Raw genomic sequence first — 14,422 nt, 5'->3', positions numbered from 1 at the left:
CACTCAGGAGAAAGGAGGGCTACAGATACTGGAGAGTCAGAGTTGAAAAGGGTGGCACTAGAAAAGCACAGCACGTCAGGTAGCATCCGAGGAGTGGGAGAGTCATGCTTCAGGCATAAGCCCTTCATCAGAAATGAAATGTCTAATCTCCTGCTCCTTGGATGATACCTGACCTGCTGTGCTCATCAAGCAACTCAGCAGAGGACATGTAACAGTCTGATGATATTAGTTAAACTAAGGATTTATTAGCTTTAAAAAAAACTAAAACATTAACTCATTTAACATAAACTCATTTACAACATCCTCCACAGTAGTAACTGCAAAAGAAAAGTTCAAGTACCCTCAAACCATGCATGATCCAAAAATTGCATGATAGAATTAAACACTGACGGGCTGTCAAAAGTTAGCTTTAATACTTAACTAAGAACAACTAAAGAAGGGGCTGATGTGGTGCAGTGGCAGTGTCTCTGTCTCTAAGCCAGAAGACCCAGGTTCAAGCTCAGCTGCGCCAGAGATGTGTTTCACATCTGAACAGGTTGATTTGAGAATGCCAAGAAGAAAGGACATAAGAAAGGATAAATCAAAACATAAAATGAATGAAAAACACAACACCTGGCATTATTTTTGAAGGGAGAAACAGAGTTAACAGTTTCAAATTTATAGGGAGATTAGAAAGTTGAAAGATGAAGGAACTGTAGAACTTGATGGTAGAATTGGGTTTGATATTTTTACCATAATTTCCTTCTGGTCAGTTGGCCACTTTCAAGTTAGCTGGCTGCCAGGTAGGAGAGCCTGAAGTAGGCTTAAGGTCATGTACAAGAAGTGGATGAGAAGAGGAAGTGGGATCAGCAGATCGGGTGTTTTGGGGGGGTGGGGGATAGAATGTGATGTGTAGGTAGGGATCATGAAAGAGCAATATCTGGCCACGTAATGGGGTTTTGTGCAATCACATGGGTGAGTATAGCAACTGTCAGGGCTCATTTGGGGGCCATTGGAAGTGTGGGAAAATTCTAGAAACGTATTTACCTCAATCCAATAGTTCTCATTTTGCTTTAGTCGCTGGATATGCTAAAGCTTCAAAGTTTAGCCCAAAACTATTAAGTCCAAATAAATGCTGAGGTAAGCCACCTCATTCAGCATCCTGTGGTGTTAAAATTACATTTCTTCCCCACTATTTCTTTCCACAGCTGCTGTCTGATCTGATAACTGTTTCCAGCATTTTGATTTTATATTAGATTTCCATCAAGTACAGCATTTTAATTTAGTTGTATAAGCATTTTCCATTTGTGACTCTACTAGTTATCAGGATACACTTTAAACAAGAGAATGAATAGCAGATTTAAAACTAGTCAATTCATTCTTGCATTATGGCATGTCTGAGGTCCAAATTCCAGAACACTTAGGGCCAAGGCCGTTGCCAGAGTGAATTCCCTGAGTTTTGGATTATCTGTTAAATCAGAAAATGAATTCAGGTATAAAAATAATCATTTTAGATTCAACTTTCTGAACTGGTCTGAAATTGATGCACTTTTGATAGAAATCAGAAATCCCTCTTGGATACTGTATTAACAAAATATTTTTTGTGATGTAATTTACAAGTTTCTGAGCGACAGTACCAAAAACACTGTTCAGTGTTGATAATAATTTCAAGGACGTGATTGATGTAAACATTCATATAACCACATACTGATTTTTGAACAGCTTTCAATTATTCCTTTCTCTCCCTGCCATGAGCCATATTCTATGGCTTGAGAGAAAAATGTGTACTTTTCAGACGGCAGATTTGGGGTACTCTACCTATAATAGCATTAAATACTGTCCTACAGCAACTACAATAAACTATGACTTACATATCATGGTAATTATTTAGCGATCAAAGAATTTTAAGTTTATAAACATAGCAATATACACTCTGCACTATTGAAACCTTTATTACAATTTAGGAAGTTGGATTCTTAAACTGAGAAATAAACATTTCAAAAACATGAAATTATCACAATCTATTCTCATCTCACATTATGCAGATGGATTTCAGCATGACACAGTCAGTCAGTTTTGTTATAATTAAGCCCTGAAAGAACAAGCAGTACACATTCAATCAATGGACTGAAGCCATACAATCCTCAGTCCAGTCACATTTCATGGGGAATGACTTCCACTACTTTCTGCATATTATCACAACACAAATAGAACACTCAGGGGAGGTTTTAAAATATTGGCTGAATAGCAAAGGCTTTGTACAAAGTTCCATTCATTTTCCTTTAAAGTGGGGCTTGCACTACAGTAGCTTGATTTCTGTGTCTACACTGATTATCTTTTGACCATTAATATCCTCTCGAGCAGGGCTGAGCAAGAAATGTATATTTTGGGGATGAGCAAATGGCTTTACAGACACCATGCTACTGGATTTTCTTTCCCTGTTTGTTTAGCATAACAGGAATAATGCAAAATCTAACTCTGATAGTTATAGAGGTCAATTCAATCACTACCGGCTGAATAAAGAGTTAGGATTAATAAAATATTGAAAACTGACAATATTATAATACGTTCAAATTTTAGCTCAATTGTGGTGGGGGAAAGAAAGTTTTTTTTTCTTTATTGTTTCATTCATAGGATGTAGGCGCTGCTGGTAAGGCCACCATTTGTTGTATATCATTACTTGCCCTGAAATAAAATCAAAGTACGGAGGATGCTGGAGATCTGAACTATAAATAGAAATTGATGGACAAACTCAACGCATTTTACACTATCTGAGGAGAGAGAAAAACAGAGTTAACATTTTGAATTCAATATTACTTCCTCACAACTAAATGTCCTTTAACAGAATAGTGGCTTGCTTAGCCACTATAGGAAACAGTTAAGAGCCAACTGTGGTTCTGGAGTCAAATATAGTCATCCCAATTTAGGAGAATAAACTTCCTTCCCTAAAGTATATTAGCGAACCCGATGATTTTACAACATTCAACAATGGTCTTACAGTCACCATTGTCAAGACAAATTCCAGATACACAACTGAATTTAAAATCCATCAGCCGCTATGAAGAGATTTGAACCAGTGCCCCCAGAGCATTGGCCGGGCCTCTGAATTACTAGACAAATTTCATCATCACCATGTTACTGCCTCACTATGAAATCAACTTAATCATGAAGCATCCAAGAAATAACCAATTTTTTTCCTTTTCCTTACCTCTTTCCACAGATAATATGGCTTCTCCAGGGAGAAGATTCAAAAAACATTTTGGTAACCTTCTGAAATGTTGCCCAAAATATCATTCATGATACAGTAAACAACAACAGGCCAGCTTTTTGATCAAGGTGAGAACAGGAAATAAAGAGGCACGAGCCTATTTCTTTTCTCATCAAATATTCGGGCATAAACAGTGGCAGCAGCGATTTCCTATGGTTGCCAAGGTTAGATGTAATATCCATATTGCCAGCTAGGATAGAACATAGAACAATACAGCGCAGAACAGGTCTTTCGGACCTCGATGTTGCGATGACCTGTGAACTATTCTCAGGGTAGCCCCTTACACTATCCCATCATCATCCATGTGCTTATCTAAGGATTGTTTAAATCTCCCTAATGTGGCTGAGTTGTCGACATTAGCAGGTAGAGCATTCCACGCCCTTACCACTCTCTGAGTAAAGAACCTGCCTCTGACATCTGTCTTAAATCTATCACCCCTCAATCTGTAGTTATGCCCCCTCGTACAAGCTGACATCATCAACCTAGGAAAAAGACTTTCACTGTCTACTCTATCTAATCCTCTTGTATCTTGTATGTCTCTATCAAATCCCCTCTTAGCCTTCTTCTTGCCAATGAGAACAGACCCAAGTCTCTCAGCCTTTCCTCATAAGACCTTCCCTCCAGACCAGGCAACATTCTGGTAAATCTCCTCTGCATCTTTTCCAATGCTTCCACATCCTTCCCAAAATATGGTGACCAGAAATGTACACAATATTCCAAGTGTGGCCACACTAGCGTTTTGTATAGTTGCAGTGTGATATTGCGGCTCCAGAACTCAATCCTTCTATGAATGAAACCTAACACACTGTATGCCTTATTAACAGCATTATCCACCTATGTGGCAACTTTCAGGGATCTATGTACATGGACTCCAAGATCCCTCTGCACATCCACACTACCAAGAATCTTTCCATTGACCCAGTACTCTGCCTTCCTGTTATTCTTCCCAAAGTGTATCACCTCACATTTAACTGCATTGAACTCCACCTCTCAGCCCAATTCTATAGTTTACCCAAGTCCCCCTGCAACTTGTAACATTCTTCCAAACTGTCCACTACTCCACCGACTTTAGTGTCGTCCGCAAATTTACTAACCCATCCACCTATGCCTGTGTCTAAGTCATTTATAAAAATGACAAACAGCAGTGGTCCCAAAACTGATCCTTGTGGCACACCACTAGTAACCAGACTCCAGGCTGAATATTTTCCATCAACCACCACTCGCTGCCTTCTTTCAGAAAGCCAGTTTCTAATCCAAACTGCTAAATTACCCTCAATCCCATGCCTCTGCATTTTTGCCAACAGCCTACCATGTGGAACCTTATCAATGGCTTTACTGAAATCCATGTACACCACGTCAACTGCCCTACTACCCTCATCTACATGCTTGGTCACCTCAAAAAACTCAACGAGGTTTGTGCGACACCACCTGCCCTTGACAAAACCACGTTGACTATCTGAAATCAAATTGTTGCTTGCTAGAGGATTATAAATCCTATCTCTTACAATCGTTTCCAAAACCTTTACTACAACAGAAGTAAGGCTCACTGGTCTATAGTTACCTGGGTCATCTCTACTGCCCTTCTTGAACAAGGATACAACATTTGAAATTCTCCAGTCCTCTAGTACTAAACCTGTAGACAATGACGACTCAAATATTAAAGCCTTATTTCCCAGAGGATCCTCGGATAAATCCCACCTGGCCCAGGGGACTTGTCTACTTTCACTCCTTCTAGAATTGATAACAGCTGTTTGTAACTAATCTCAATCCTTTCTAGTCTAATATCTCGTACCTCATTCTTCTCCTCTACAATATTCTCTTTTTCCTGAGTGAAAGCCAATGAGAAATGTTCGTTTAGCACCTCTCCGATCTCCATAGGGTCCACACTCAACTTCCCACTCCTGTCTTTGACTGGACCTATTCCTACCCTAGTCATCCTTTTATTCCTCACATACCTGTAGAAAGCTTTAGTGTTCTCCTTTATTCTATTTGCTAAATACTGCTCGTGTCCTTCCTTTGCTCTTCTTAACTCTCTTTAAATCCTTCCGAGCTACTCTGTAACTCTCCATCACCTCATCTGAACCATCTTGCCTCCTACTTCTGCTTAACAAGAGATGCAATTTCTGTAGTAAACCACGGTTCCCTTACCTTATCACTTCCTCCCTGCCTGACAGGGACATACCTATCAAGGACACACAATATGTGTTCCTCAAACCAGCTCCACATTTCCATTGTCTGCATTTTGCTACCCCATTCTATGCATCCTAATTCTTGCCTAAATCGCATTACAATTGCCCTTGCCCCATCAATAACTCTTGACCTGTGACATGTACCTATCCCTTTCCATCACTAAACTAAACGCAACTGAATTATGGTCACTCTCTCCAAAGTGTTCACCTACAACTAAATCAAACACCTGGCCTGGTTTATTACCAAGCACCAGATCCAGTGTTGTCTCCCCTCTTGACAGCCCTTCGACATAATGCATCAGGAAACCCTCCTGTACACATTGGACAAAAACTGATCCATCCAACGTACTAGAGTTACAGCATTTCCAGTCAATGTTGGGAAAGTTAAAGTCCCACATAATGACCACCCTGTTTCTTTCACTCCTACCCAGAATAACTTTGCTAATCCTCTCTTCCACCTCCCTGGAACTCTGCAGAGGCCGATAAAAAACTCCAAGCAGTGTGACCTCTCCTCTCCTGTTTCTAATCTCAGCCCACACCACCTCAGTAGACGAGTCCTTGTCAAAAGTTCTCCCAGCCACCGTTATATTATCCTTGACTAAAAAGGCCACTCCTTCCCTTCTTTTACCGCCTTGCCTGTTCTTAATGAAAGATGAGATCAGATAGCTTGGCATAAACTTGGTAGTCAACTCTAGACTTTCTAACCTGTATGGATTAATGCTGAAGCCAGTCAGCACCTTTATCCACAAGCTTTCAGACAACTCATATACTGATGTTAGGAAGACTAATCATCGGTGACACAGGACATTTTTATCACAAGTTAATGACAACATTTTCTTCAACTTTTTTTGTTTTGCAAGTGCTTAAAACGTTGCAAGTAAAACATTGAAATGTAAAACTGGGAGTACATTGTAGATTTCCACTGAAAGGATTCAGGAAAATATTGTTAGAATAAGGATTGGACACTTAATAAGTAGCTTCTAATCTAATGTAGGTAAAGATGAACTGTCTTGTATTTCTAGAATGTATTTCAGGCTCACAGGGCAGCCCAGATGGCTTTGCAGACAATATGGGATTTCTTAATTGCAATCATTGCTGCAAAGTAGGAAAAAATGATAGGCTATCACACAGTAAATAACAATTAATGGTATTTATAGACCACTGCAGCCTTTGCTAATCTAAAACCCCTATTGTACCCTCTATTTCCATTCCCTCTCATATTCTTCTCCAGCTTCCCCTTAAATCCATCAACATTACTCATTTCAACCACTCCTTGTGGTTGCAAGTTCCACGTTCTCACCAATTGTTTTGGTGAAATTTAAATTCTCTTTTGGACTAATTATGATCTTACCCACAAGATGAAGCATTTTTCTATCCGTACATTATCAAACACTTTCAGAACAGACTGGATAAGCTGGGATTGTTTTGCTTAGAGCAAAGGAGGCAGAGGGCTGATCTGATTGAGATATACAAAGGTCTGAGTGGCATAGACAAAGTAAATACAGAGAAAATTTTCCACAAAGAAGGGCATAGTTTTAAGGTAAGGAGCAGGAGGTTTTCTCCAAGGTAATAACCTAGTTTTAATCAGACTTGCTTTACCTTCCAACACCTTCAAATGCACTATATTATGGTCTGTACTGCCTGGATGCTATCCCCTATCCCTCTCTCATCTGGTCAGCCTCATTCTCCAATCTCCCTTTTGGGGCTTTTTACATTTTTCTTGAGAAACAATTGAATCACGTCACCAACATTATGCAGCTGTGCAAATTAAAAGATGAATAAAGCTCAAGAGTCGGATGAGATGCATTTAAGGATAGTAAGGAAATAAAGCAAGAAAACGTGAATTCTGTCCTAAATCTTCTGGAAATTACTAAATACATGGTTTGAAGAAGACAACGCTTTACTTAGAGTTATCCAATTTTTGCCGAATCAATACCAAGATTAGGCTTTGTCAAATATCCAGAATGGATAGCAACCTGTAACTATTGCTGCCACAGGGATCAATGCTGCGGCCACAATTATTTACAATATATATCAACGACTTGGAAGAAGAAAGAGAATGTACTATAGCCAAGTAATGCAAAAATAAGTGGGAAGTGGCAAGAATAACACAAACAGTCTGCACAGGAATACAGACAGATCAAATGTGGGGGCAAAAATTAAGCAGATGGAACAAAATTTGGGGAAATGTTAAGTTATACGCTTTGGCAGGAAGAGGTGGACCTGATCATTATTTAAATGAAGAAAAAATCTTATAGTAAGCTACAAAACAGAGATTTAGGAGTCCTTATCCATGAATACGAAAAGTGAGCTTTCGATGTCCATGTGTAATAGGAAAGGCTATGGAATGCTGGCCTTGATTAACAAAGAATAAAGAACAAAAAGTAGTGAGGTGTTGCTAAAAGTATTAAAGGCACTAGTCAGACCACTGCTGGAATATTGTGAACAGTTTTGGTCCCTTATCAAAAAAAATACTGGCATTGGAAACAGACGAATGAAGGTACACTAGACTGATAGCAAGTACAGAGGGACTGTGTTTTGAGGAGATAAAGTAGATTGGGCCTGTACTTGTTTGGATATCAAAGAATGAAAGATGAAAAAAAGAATTAAACATTCAAGATTCTTAGAGGAGTTGATAGGGTAGACAGTTGATAGGGAAAGGTTGCTTCCCGTTGTGGAAGAGTTCAAAACCAGAAGGAATAATCTTAGAATAAAGGGTTGTGCATTTAAGATAGATATGAGGAGGAATTACTTCTCTCAAAGGATTGTGAATCTGTGGAATTCTTTGCTACAGAGGGAAGTTGAGGCTGAGTGACTAACTATATTCAAGGCTGAGACAGACAGAGGGAATCAAATGTTAGGATGAAAAGGCAGGAAGATGGAGATGTGAATTATCACATCAATCATGATCTAATGTCATGGCAGAGTAGATCAATAGGGTGAATGGTCTATTTCTGCTCCTCTTTCCTATGGTCTTAATATGGTGTTCATAAGTTCTGTGCTCCTTATTCTTCTGTTCAGTGATAGAAATAAACTAATAGATTGAATGATTATATGACAAGTTGAAATAATCAGATTGAGTTATTTGTATTTAAATATTGTGAAACCAGGAGAACAGAACTGCTCAATGCAAAGTAATCTTGTTAGGAAATGTCACTTTTCAGTTCACTAATCCAGGATTCCACATCCAATAGTGAAGGAATGGTGATATAGTTGCAAATTGGGAGGGTAAGTTGGTTGAAGGAAGGCAGATTGTGATATTCCTATGTATTTACTGCCTTTGCCCTTCTAGATGGCAGTGGTTGTGAATTTGGAAGGTGTGATCTTCGGACCCTTGGTGAATTTCTGAAGTGCATTTTGCATACAAGGCTGCTGTATATTGTTAAGTCAGGTCTTTGGTACAGTTTTATTGACACGTTTTGTATTGAAAATAAAGGTGAATCAGTGACAATACTTCAGAATTGATAAATAACTTGTTGACTTATAGAACCCAGAGGATGGTAAAATTTAAAATAGTCATCAGCCCAAAGAATGCAACCAATGGCCTGTGATTTGGGTCTGTTTCAAGACCACATTTATTTCATACCTTCACCAATTTTCTGTAGTTAGAGGTCACCAGCACAATATCTTTATATCACCTGCATAACTTAATCAATGAAATGAACAATTCCAAAGTTAAAGGCTATAAACTGTGAAATAATTTGAACATATTTATTTATTATGCTTCTCGACAATTAAGTTCATCTGCCAAAGTGTTTGACGTGTCAACAAAATCTTCAGGAAAGCCCTTGACAAATGAAAAGAAAATAATAAATACAAGAGGTTTAACAGTTCTGTCTGATCATTCTTTGAACCTATCTCAGTCATGTTTCGCCAAAGCAAGTAAAGCAAATCTGTATTGTGATGCATTGAAAATGTCACTACTGAACCAAAATAGTGATGTAAGCCTACCACTCCATAAACCATTGCCATAAACAAATTTAAGACAGTTTTGTACATGTCTGATCATTACAGTATATAAAGGAACAGTACAACTACTGCAGAAATAAGAACTAGGATGACGGAAGGAAACCTTTTAGTCAGAAATGAGATGGATGAGAAGTAACTTGCAATCATGCTTCTTTCTCGGATCCTGTTAATTCTTCTTGGAACAGGAACCCAAGACACCAAAGTAATTGAAAATGTCAAAATTTAGAAATCAATTCAAAACCATTAAAATATTAAATAGAAATACAGTACCAGAGAAACTAAGCAGGCCTGGCTTATAGAAAGAAAGCCAACACTTCAAGTCCAGTCTGATTCTTCTTTGGAAAAGTTTTAAAAGAGTTGAAAAGTTAACTGTTTCCTGCTCCATAAATGCTGCCAGGCTTGTTGGGTCTCTGTAGCACTTCCTACTTTTATTTCAGATTTCCAGCTTCTCCAATATTTTGTTTTTATTTTATCAGAGATATTTTTGAATGGAAGAAAGAGTAATCCATGGAACAGTCTCTCTAGGGAGATGATTAAAGAGTTTTGGCTCATTTAATACATATTCTACAGTTTTCTTTCAGAAAATTTACAATTTACCTGGCATTGCTATTGCTGTCCCAACATGTGGAATGATCTTGAAGGCAGGTCGGCTACGATTTCTCAAGTAGAATATCATGGAAAGAGAACTTATTTGACCAACCCATTTAAAAGTTAAATTTGAATGCATGATGGAGCAGGTAGGACTTGATGGGATTCTTATTGCTACATGCATTATAACTTCAGCAACCTCATAAACCCAAGTCATTTGTTCAGTCTGAAGCTGAAATAGGGTGCATTAAAAGCTATCCTGCAGGATAATGTCTACACTCAGATCATTTCTCACTGTACAAATTACAAAGTCACGAACAAGTCAAAGGTTGTCACTTATGATTCTGAAATGTGCCCAGTCCACCTCAGATTGTCCTGGAAATGGTAAGGTATCTCAGATGACATTAGCTGTTTGATACTGCTACATTGCAATAACTGTGGCACTGGCTGGACCCAACCAACCCACACATACAGAACTCACAAGAGTGATTCTGCAATTGGACAACATTTGTCAGATAATCCTGAGTGTGAAAATAATTACACTGTCAACTAGTTAAGTATCTTCAGTCAGGCTCACGCTGTGATGAACTTGTGTGCCCTGTTCTTTGCAGATAGAAAGAACATGTACACTCACTGTACATATGTCCATTCAAAAAAAATAGGTGACGGCCATTCACTGGCTCATTTCCTTGGCCAGAGTTAGAATCAGTTGGTCTGGATTAAAATTTAAACCAAACTTGGCAGATTCTGGCGGTAAACATGAATTGCTGATTCTCCATAGCAATACCTCTTATATCAGGATCCACTTGCCAATCAGCACTTACTGTCACTTACACAATTATAGAGTCATAGAGATGTACAGCATGGAAACAGACCCTTCGGTCCAACTTGTCCATGCTGACCTGATATCCCAATCCAATCTAGTCCCACCTGCCAGCACCTGGCCCATATCCCTCCAAAACCTTCCTATTCCTATACCCATCCAAATGCCTCTTAAATGTTGCAATTGTACCAGCCTCCACCACTTCCTTTGGCAGCTCACCCTGTGTGTGAAAAAGTTGCGCCTTAGGTCTCTAAGTGCAAGATAAAAAGCTTCAGCAGTAAGTCTTTTTCCAGCAATACTCAAGTTCTATACTGCCAAATGACGATACGATTTCCTGTTGATATATGAAGCTGTTGGCTTCACACCTGCAAATTTGTTACTTATGAGCAATGGTTTATAACTACCGATATATTTTTAAAATCTAAACATTCAGTCTGGATTGTTAGAATTGTAATGGCATCAAATGCTCCCATTGTGCAAATTTCCAATTTTGCACTTTGCACTAATTTGATAAGAAATTATCTTGTCGTATGCATTACTTCCTCTAAGAGCACAATGTACTCGGCATCTGACACGGGTTCTGTTTAACTCACAGGTGGTTGCCTCTTACACCAGGAGTGCCTCAAGGAACTTTAACTTTCTTCATCTCGTAGTAGACATTGAGGTAGCTTTGTTTTGCTGTGGATCAACCCATAGTCGCTCTGTTCAGGATATGTCCTGAGTGAGACTATGCAATTGTCTGTACACAAGTGGTGTTCCCCAAGCTCAGTCAAACTGATGAGGGTGTCCTCTTCCATTGGAATACTTTACAACACGCTCCACTGGTCTCATTTTCCAATGACAAAAAAGTTGCAGCACCTGCTTGAAGTTCAGTTGAGCTTCAGCTAGCAGGAGCTTTTGCTTTGTTACATCATTAATCCTGTATACCAGGTGGTCTCTAAGCAGATCATGAAGGGTCAAACCAAATTCACAGACTTCTGCCAGACATCTGAACTTTTAGTTGGAGGAGGAGAAAGCGAGGATTGCAGATGCTAGAGAGTCAGAATCAAAAGTGTGGAGCAGGAAAGGCACAGCAGGTCAGGCAGCATCCGCGGAGCAGGAGAATAGACATTTCAGACATAAGCCGTTCACGTTCCTGATGAAGGGCTAATGCCCAAAATGTCAACTCTCCTGCTCCTCAGATGCTGCCTAACCTGCTGTGCTTTTCTAGCTCCACACTTTTCGACTCAATCTTAATCTAGTTGAAAACCCTGATACAGATTCCCCTGGTTCTCGGAATCCTGAGTAAAAGTGATATTATTTCAGAATTGAGGGGCTTGGGGTCGAATATTCTTTAATTTTGTCAGTCCAATTCTTGAAAGGTTTTAATATCTAGTGCCCCACAGAAAGTTAGAGTCCTAATTACAGGAAAAGCTGCAGCTCCATAGGCTATCAGGAGGATTACTCATTGTTTTTCACCTGTCAAAATGTTGTTTGCCCAGAAGAAATTGCATATTCTTTCCACATACTGGGCTCAGTCCTTGATGGCAGGACCAAACACGTCAAAATTCCCAAACAGGGGTATGATGAAAAAAAATGCTTATCCCCACTCAAAGACTACAGTTGCAAGCAAGTTTCTTCACTACTTTATTCTTGTTGCCACTGAAGTAACACTACAGAGGCCAGTATCCCATCACCAAATTAACAGCCCCAATCAGTGAACTCTTATGTGACATCCAGCTGGCTGACCTTGTTACAATCACTACATGTATAATATCACATTTTCTGACCTTAGATCCCATCTGCTATTTTTTTTTGCCACCTAATTCAACCTGTCTATATCCCTCTGCAAACTGTCATAACTTCCCACTTATTTCTGTGCCATTTGCACACTTGGCTATTTTATATTTTTGCTTTCCAATTCCAAGTCACTGATATAGATTGAAAATAACTGTGGCAGTGCACTAGTTACAGATTTCCATTCTGAACCCCACCATTAATCCAAGTCTCTATCTTCTATTTGTTAGTCAATTCTCTATCCATGCTAATATACCACCTCTAACACTGTGGGTTCTTATCTTATTTAGTAGCCTGATGTGTGGTACCTTATCTATTGCCTTCTGAAAGTTCAAATATATTACATCCACTGCTTTCCCCTTTATTATCTTGTTCATTATCTTCTCAAATGAATTTTAGTACATTTGCCAGGCTTTCTCTGCTTGACCATGTTATATATTTATAAATGCTCTGCTATTAGATCCTTTGTAATAGACTTTAACTGGCCTATAGAAACCAGTTTTGTTTTTGTCTCTTACCCTTTTGAATAAGGATGTTACACCAGCAATTTTACAATCCTCCGGAACTTACACAAAACCTAAAGATTCTTGGGAGATTATTACCAGAGCATCCATTATCTGTGCAGCTATATCCTTTAATATCCTAGGATACATGCCATTAGTACCATTAGTTTCTTTAGTGATAGTTGTATTTACTTCCTCTCTTCTCTTTGCCCTTGACTATTTAGTAACTTTGAAATGTTGTTTGTGTCTTCTACTATGAAAACTGATGCAAAATATTTATTCAACTCCTCCACCATTTCCTGGCTCCCCATCATTATATCCAAACGCCAGGTAATGACCAACTCCAATGACACAATCTAACCATTGTCACTTGACATTCAACCATGTTACCATCGCTTAATCCCCCACTATCAACATTCTGGAGACTTACCACTGACCAGAAACTCAACTGGATTCACAATAAAAAAACACAAAGGTTAGAGGCAAAGAACACTGTGGTGAGAAACTCACCTCCTCAATGCCCAAAAGCCTGTTCCCCATCTATAAGACATAAGTCAGGAATATGATGGAATACCCCCCACTTGCCTCAATGGATGCATTTCTAACAACATTCAAGGAACTTGACCCCATCCAGGACAAAGCAGTTCATTTGCCTGGCACCACATCCACAGGAATCCATTTCCACCACCACCAACGCTCAGCAGCAGCATCTAAAAATTGCACTGAAGAATTTCATCAAGGATCCGGAGACAGCACTTTCAAAACCCACAACCATTTCCATCTAGAAGGACAGGTTTATACATGGGAACTCTATCAAGTTCCCCACCCAGCCTCACCGTCCTGGTTTGGAAATACTATATACCTTTTCTTCACTGTTGCTGGGTCAAAATCCTGGAATGCCCTCCCTAAGGGGATTGTGGGTCAACCTATTTTACATGGATTTTAACAGTTCAAGAAGTTGGCTCACCGACACCTTCCCAAGGACAACTAGGAATGGGCAATAAATGTTGGCCAACCAGCGATGACTACATCCATGAGTGAATTTTAAAAATCCCTAACCTCATTCTCTAAGGTTCTGATGTTGTCTAGAGTTTAGAAGAATGACAGGTGATGCTATTGAAACAGACAATATCATAGAATCTCAACAGTGCAGAAAGAGGCCATTTGGCCCATTTTGTAAGCACCAACACTTTGAAGAGCACCCACCCTGACTTACTTTATCTGCACAACTCCAGAATTAGCATAGCCAATCCACCCAATCGACTATGGGAAGAAACCCATGTCATCACAGGGTAAACATGCAAACTGCACATATACAGTCACCCAA

The 14,422-nt window shown here is 39.2% G+C and overlaps 1 protein-coding gene across 2 annotated transcripts in view; it reads right to left on the bottom strand.

Annotated features, from left to right (window-relative positions):
- cbl (Cbl proto-oncogene, E3 ubiquitin protein ligase) overlaps positions 1-14,422 on the bottom strand; it is a 228,816-nt gene that overhangs the window by 113,809 nt on the left and 100,585 nt on the right. The gene's annotated exons all lie outside the window — the stretch shown is intronic.

This window comes from Chiloscyllium punctatum, chromosome 23 (assembly GCF_047496795.1).
Source record: "Chiloscyllium punctatum isolate Juve2018m chromosome 23, sChiPun1.3, whole genome shotgun sequence".
Classification (NCBI taxonomy): Eukaryota; Metazoa; Chordata; class Chondrichthyes; order Orectolobiformes; family Hemiscylliidae; genus Chiloscyllium; species Chiloscyllium punctatum.
The sequence above is the reverse complement of the archived record's forward strand: the minus strand, read 5'-3'. Positions and strand labels throughout refer to the sequence as shown.